This window comes from Manis javanica, chromosome 1 (genome assembly GCF_040802235.1).
Source record: "Manis javanica isolate MJ-LG chromosome 1, MJ_LKY, whole genome shotgun sequence".
Classification (NCBI taxonomy): Eukaryota; Metazoa; Chordata; class Mammalia; order Pholidota; family Manidae; genus Manis; species Manis javanica.
The window spans coordinates 52282086-52288897 of NC_133156.1; positions in this window are offsets into that span (position 1 = coordinate 52282086).

Sequence of the window (6812 nt, forward strand, 5' to 3'; positions counted from 1 at the left end):
CTTCCTCTCCTTTCATTATATGTTATGTATCATTTCTGTACTCTTTGTCTATCCCTTGATTGACTTTGGGGGTAGTTGATTTAATTTTGCATTTGCTTAGTGATTAACTGTTGTACTTTCTTTACTGTGGTTTTATTACCTCTGGTGACAGCTGTTAAGCTTTAGGAACACTTCCATCTATAGCAGTCCCTCCAAAATACACCGTAGAGATGGTTTGTGGTAGGTAAATTCCCTCTGCTTTTGCTTATCTGGAAATTACTTAATCCCTCCTTCAAAATGATAATCTTGCTGGATAAAGTTTTCTTGGTTTGTGGCCCTTCTGCCTCATTGCATTAAAAATATCATGCCACTCCCTTCTGGCCTGTAAGGTTTCTGCTGAGAAATCTGATGATAGTCTGATGGGCTTTCCTTTGTATGTGATCTTATTTCTCTCTCTGGCTGCTTTTAATAGTCTGTCCTATCCCTGATCTTTGCCATTTTAATCATTGTATTTCTTGGTGTTGTTTTTCTTGGGGTCCTTGTGTTGTTAGATCTGTGTCCTACACCATCTTTATTTTTTTAATTTTGACATTTTCAAATTTTAATATCTGAATTTCTGGCTCCTTTTGAAAAATTAGACTTTGTGACTATATTGGATCTCCATGGCAATAGTATATAGAGGTTAAGTAGCAACTACCTTCTTTGCACAAAGCATGTACTTTATGGATTTCCAATGTCACTATCACTTCCTGTTGTCTTATATCTGCTGGCTTCGCTCATTTAAATTGTGTGCTTAACTCATATACTTGAATTTGCAATCCTTGGCATTGGAACTGTAATGGTGGTAACTCAAGGTTTCTACCCTTTGGCTAAAACCATATCACACTTTAAGAAGAAAAAATACTATTACTGAATCAAATTCCAGGAGTTCAGTATGACAGAAGTCTTACCCACTCTATATGAAAGGCCAGCTTAGCCAAGGCTTATCACTTTGGCTATCCCTTATTCTCAAGAACTCAGGTGCTCAGGTATTTTTATTGCTTCACTTGATGCCAGCTCATGATTAGACTTGGTCATAGATAAAGGCAGAAGACCTTGAGGCATATTTCCCCTCACCCAGTTTTCAGATAGCTCTTCATTAGGGTTTACAAGACATGTTAATAACAAGGTGGTACAGATTGACAATCTGTACCAAAACCCTGAAGTCTGAAATATATTTAGAACTGAGAACTGTTTAGATTGTACAAAAATACCATGGTGCACATACTGTATACATAGTGTTATACTCTCAGTGAGGTCTAGGACAGCACTTCAAAATCAGATACATTAACTTTTGTGCAGCGGAACATATATGTGCCTGTTATCAATTTAGAGCCTCCAAGTTCTAAATCCACCTTTCTTTTCCATGCTTTGAAATACTGAATGGGGACCCTAAATATTTCTCCTCTACCATCTGGCATGTTTGTCAATACAGAGCCCTAGAGGAACACAGATGGATGAAGGGTTCTCTTCCTGGTTCCTGTATACTTTCTTTTCCTTCTTGCCTTTGTGGCACACAGCAGCAAATGGTTTGCAAAACTGTACCTCCCACACACAGGTGGGGATGTCTGAGACCTCCAGAGGGTGACTTCCCAGTGACTTCAGTGGTACCTCAGTGGGTAGTTTCCTGCTTGCCAGCCCCAACCTGTAGCACCTCAGCAAACCTCTCTGCAGTGAGGTCTGAATCTCAGCCTAGGGGTGGGGTGGGAGGGCTCCTGCAGTTTGCACCTTCTCTGGGTATTCTGCCTCAGCCCTAAAGGTAATGGTTGCCCTCTATATCTGCTATTTCTGTATTCTTTATAGAGTTGTATTTACACTCTTAGTACTCAATACCCTGTTACTACTTAATTATTCTTTATTTTAAATTTTCCCAAAAGAGAATATGACAGATGTGAGGGTGTGTGACTTCCACAACTAGATCATAAAAAGTGTTGTGGCTTCTTCCTTGTTTTCTCTCTTGGATCACTCATGCTGGGGGAAGCAAGCTGCCATGTCATAAGAACACTCAAGCAGCCCTATGGAGATGCCCACATGGTAAGGAACTGAGGCCACCTGCCAGAAACCAACACTGACTTGCCAGGCCTGTGAGGGAGCCATCTTGAAGTGGCTTCTTCTGCCCCAATCAGTCCTTCAGATGACTGTAGCCCCATTCATCATCTTGACCTCATGAAAGATCCTGAATTGGCTGAGCCATTCCTGGATCCCTGATCCACAGAGACTGATCCACAGAGATAATAAATGTTTACTTTAAGCTGCTAAATTTTGAGTTAATTTGTTTATGTACCAATAGATAACTAATAGAGGTACAAAAAAAAAAAGCTAATGAGATCTCTTCTAATCTAGGCACCATAAACCCTTGGTAGGGCTTTGTGTCTTTCCCTTATGGATATTGCTGAAGGTAAAGAGTGACATTTTAAATAGTATATTTTGACCTATGATGATTTTTCTGAATTCAGATACATTATAGAGAGGGATAGTACACTGAAATTTTGACTTAACTCATTTCCAACTAATGTTAAAAAATGAAATTCTCTTGAGGGAGATTAAAGGTAGCTGTACCCTATTTTATCAATATGACAAGGCTCCATGCCTTATGCAACTATCTATGGAATCCAGAAAAAGAAATAGTTATCATAAAATACATATTAGAACAATATTTTTAACTGAAAAGGCCAGACTTTTTCTGGCAGAGTCTAATTTGGCTGGCTGGTTGGTTTAATAGTGCAGATTGGCTTTGCCAATAATGAATAAGTTAAATCTTTAGTTCCATAGTTCTTAGGGAATTACACTTAAAGAGCATAAATTAAAACAATTCATCAATTAATTTATTAGCAGACCTGTACTGAAATTATTATTTGTGTTTTCCCAACCCTTTTTTAAACTTACCAGGTTAAATAAGACATCTCTGAGTTAAAGAGTAAAGAAAGGATGTATTAGTATAGAATACACCATGCCATAATAGCAAATTAACCCTGTGAATCGGTCAGAATTCAGTCAGAGCAGAACCACTGAGTGTATCAAGGGATTTTTTACAAAGAATTGACTTTATATAATTGTCAAATCTAGTTAACCAATCTCTCTAAAGCTGTTGTCTTCACAGTTAATACTGAATCAATCTTAAAGTCCATAGGGTGGGCAGGTAGGAAAGGAAAATGGATATAAGATAAGGGAGAGCAAGCATAAGCTGAACTGGAGTTCATGACGATAGACTGAAAAGAAACCTGTGTCAGTTCTTAATGCCTCTGACGTTGGTGCTAATTATGTCCTGCAGAGGCTGGAGCCCTTTGTCAGAGAGCTGAATGCACTTACCCAGCCCAGGAATTGGAGAAGCTGAAGGAGGCACTAAGGGAACATGGAATGAATGCTGACCAGCCACTCCTCACTCCAAGGAGGTGAGTGAGCAGATAGTGACAACATATGTGGGATACAAAATGACTACAATTTCACTTCCACTCTCCAAATCATGCAAAAGAATCTGTCTTGTGGCCCACCCTAATCAGAAACAGGAACACAACTCAGAGGAGGGTAGTTCAGCCTAGCCAAGCTGACACATTAATAAGTTTCCACACCCCGGAAACACAGTGGATTAATACACATACTTTGTTCATGCAAAGTCCAAAGGAGTCAGCTAGCCCTCTATGTTAATCTGGGATTTGTAGTCTCTGGTATTGCTTGGACAGAGGGGGCAAAGGGGAGGCTCATCAGCTATTAACTGCCTTATCTCAGTGGTGCATCATTCCTGCTTACTAGCCATTGGTCACTACCTAATCACATGGCCTTAAAAAGCTACAGGGGAGGCTGAACAATGTACTCCTGTCCGCCTAGAAAAAAATGAAGTTGAATTGGGTGAGCACATAGGATTGTCTCTGCTACACAGGTGTAATTAATAATCATTTAATAAATCTTGGTTAAGACTTTTTGGTATGCTTCCCAGAAATTGAGAAAGTGAGTTTCTTCAGTGACTATACAAAAATCCTTTTACCAGCCAGGTGGCTTCCAGTATTTTGCTGTCAACAAAATTGAAGTATTGAATTGAGTTTTAATAATAATTTAAATTTTTACTGACAGATCACTACATAAGTTATGACATAACAACCTGGAAAGAATCCAAGAAGTTGCATAGTATTGCTGTGAGACAACTTTCATTCTTATACAAACAAGTCTCCTCAGTACTAATATATATAAAAATATGACCTAGAAATGAATTTTAGGCTGAATTCTGTTTCATTCTAGCAACGAACAAGTAATATTTATGCATGGTATACAAATTATTTTTTAATTATTCAGTGATTTAAAGTAGTTCTAACAAAATTGTTGATGTTTAAGCACTGTTTATCAAAATGTTAATGTATTTACTGTGTGACCAGTTACATTTAATAGCAATTATAATGATAATTTAATGCAGAAGGGTTTTTTACTATTATTTCAAGCCTGCAATCAGAGAAAATAAAAATTATAATATAACATGCAGAAGAGAAATATAAGGTTAGCAATAAGATTTTCAAACAAATTCTTTGGAGGAAATGGAATGGAAATATGAGTTCAGGGAGAAAAAAAGAAATATAAAAGTTCTTCCTATTAAAAAACAGCTTATTCATGTATATTTTTAAAGAATGACAGTATAAAACTGCTGTTTAAATTTCATTGAGAAGAGTAATGCAACAGTTTTATTTTTAAATGTCCATATTTATAATATACTGAAAATTACATTCTTTTCAACTATTTAAATTTAGGCTGAAAATTTTTAGATATTTGAAGAAGTAAGTAATTACATAATGCTTCAAAATTCTTTTGGGGGTACACAAGCAACAAGTTAAAGATGGTTACTCTGGATCACTATGGTGACTGCAGAAAGGGCCTTGGTATCTGTCTTGCCAATGGGTTTCAGCCCTGGGCAAGTTCACTATGGATTCAGTGTGACCAAAGAAATGACAGTAGAATGTTCTTGGGGTGAAAGGGTTATACCCAACTTTATTTCCACAGTGGCAGGTCAGTCACTAAAATCCTGTTCACTCAGAGTGAGTCTGCATGCAGCAGGCTGGTCTCTGCCCTCTGGGCCTCTCTGCCTGCACAGCCGTCCTCTGGGCCTCTTGGCTGCACAGCATCCTCTGGGCCTCTGTCCTCGGTGCTCCCACCACTCCAGCTTCTGCTCTGCTCTCCTGCTGCCTTGCAGCTATGCCACCGTGTCACCCAGAGCACTGGGCAGAGCTCTTTATGTAGAGTCAATGACATATTGCCCACACGTGTGTAGTGAGCTAGCCAACCAAGGTCAGGTGGGAATTCTGGCCACAGGAACTTTTATTTTATCCACAGTATCCCAAATGCCAGATTTGCAAGTCTGTGATCTCCCAAGAAGTCCTTGGGCTAGATGTGAAAGGACTGGATTTGGAAAATGGGAGGGTGGGTGGGGAGGGAGGGAGAAGGGGATTGAGGGGTATTATGTTTAGTACACATGGTGTGGGGGGTCACAGGGAAAACAGTGTAGCCTAGAGAAGGCAAATAGTGAATCTGTAGCATCTTACTACACTGAGGGACAATGACTGCATTGGGGTATGGGTGGGGACTTGATAATATGGGTAAAATGTAGTAACCACATTGTTTTTTCATGTGAAACCTTCATAAGAGTGTATATGAATCATACCTTAATTAAAAATTTTAAAAAAAAGAAATAAAGATGGAGACATTAAAAAAAAAACTCCATAACATTTTTCACAGTGGTTGCACCAGTAACATTACCATCAATGGTGCACAAGGGTTTCCTTTTCTCCACATCCTTGCCAACACCAGTTATCTTTTTGATAACAGCCATTCTAACAGGTATAAGGTAATCTCTTTTTGGTTTTGATTTGCATTTCCCTGATTAGTGATATTGGCCATCTATTTTTGTACTTGTTGAACATCTGTATGTTTTATTTGGAAAAAGTCTATTCAGATCCTCTGCCTATTTTTTAATTGGATTGTCTTTTGCTTTTGGGTTTTGAGTTCTTCATATATTTTGGATTTTAACCCCTTATAAAATATATGATATGCAAATATTTTCTTCCATTCAGTTCAGTAGGTTGCTTTTCATTGTGTTGATAATTTGTTGTGCTGATACTTTTTAGTTTGATATAGTCTCACTTGTTTATTTTGCTTTTGGAGTCAGATCCAAAAAATCAGCAAGATCAATTAATGTCAAGGAGCTTACTGTTTTCCTTTAGGAGTTTAATGGTTTCAGGTTTTATCCAAGTCTTTAGACCATTTTGAGTTAATTTTGTGTACAGTGTAAGATAGTCCAGTTTTATTCTTTTATTTGTGTCTGTCCAGTTTACCAACATCATTTACTGAAAGAGACTGTCCTTTTTCTGTTCTATATTTTTGGGTCCTTTGTTGTAAACTAATTGAGCATACATGTGTGGGTTTAATTCGATCTGTAAATTCCTTTGAGTAATAGACAATTTGACAATATTAATGTGTCCAATCTATGAGCATAGAATATCTTTGAATTTATTTGTCTTTTTCAGTTTCTTTCATCAGTGTCTTATAGAGTTCAGTGTACAGGTCTCTCACTTCCTTGGTTAAATTTATTCCAAGGTATTTTATTCCTTTTGATGCAATTATAAATGGAGTTGTGTTAATTTCTCTCAGTTTGTTAGTAGTGTGTAGAAACACAACAGATGTTTATATACTGATTTTGGTATCCTGTAACTTCACTGAATTTCTAACAGCCTTTTGGTGAAGTCTTCAGGGCTTTTTATATATAATGTCACCTGCAAAATAATGACAGTTTTGTTCTTTCAGATTTGGATGTCTTA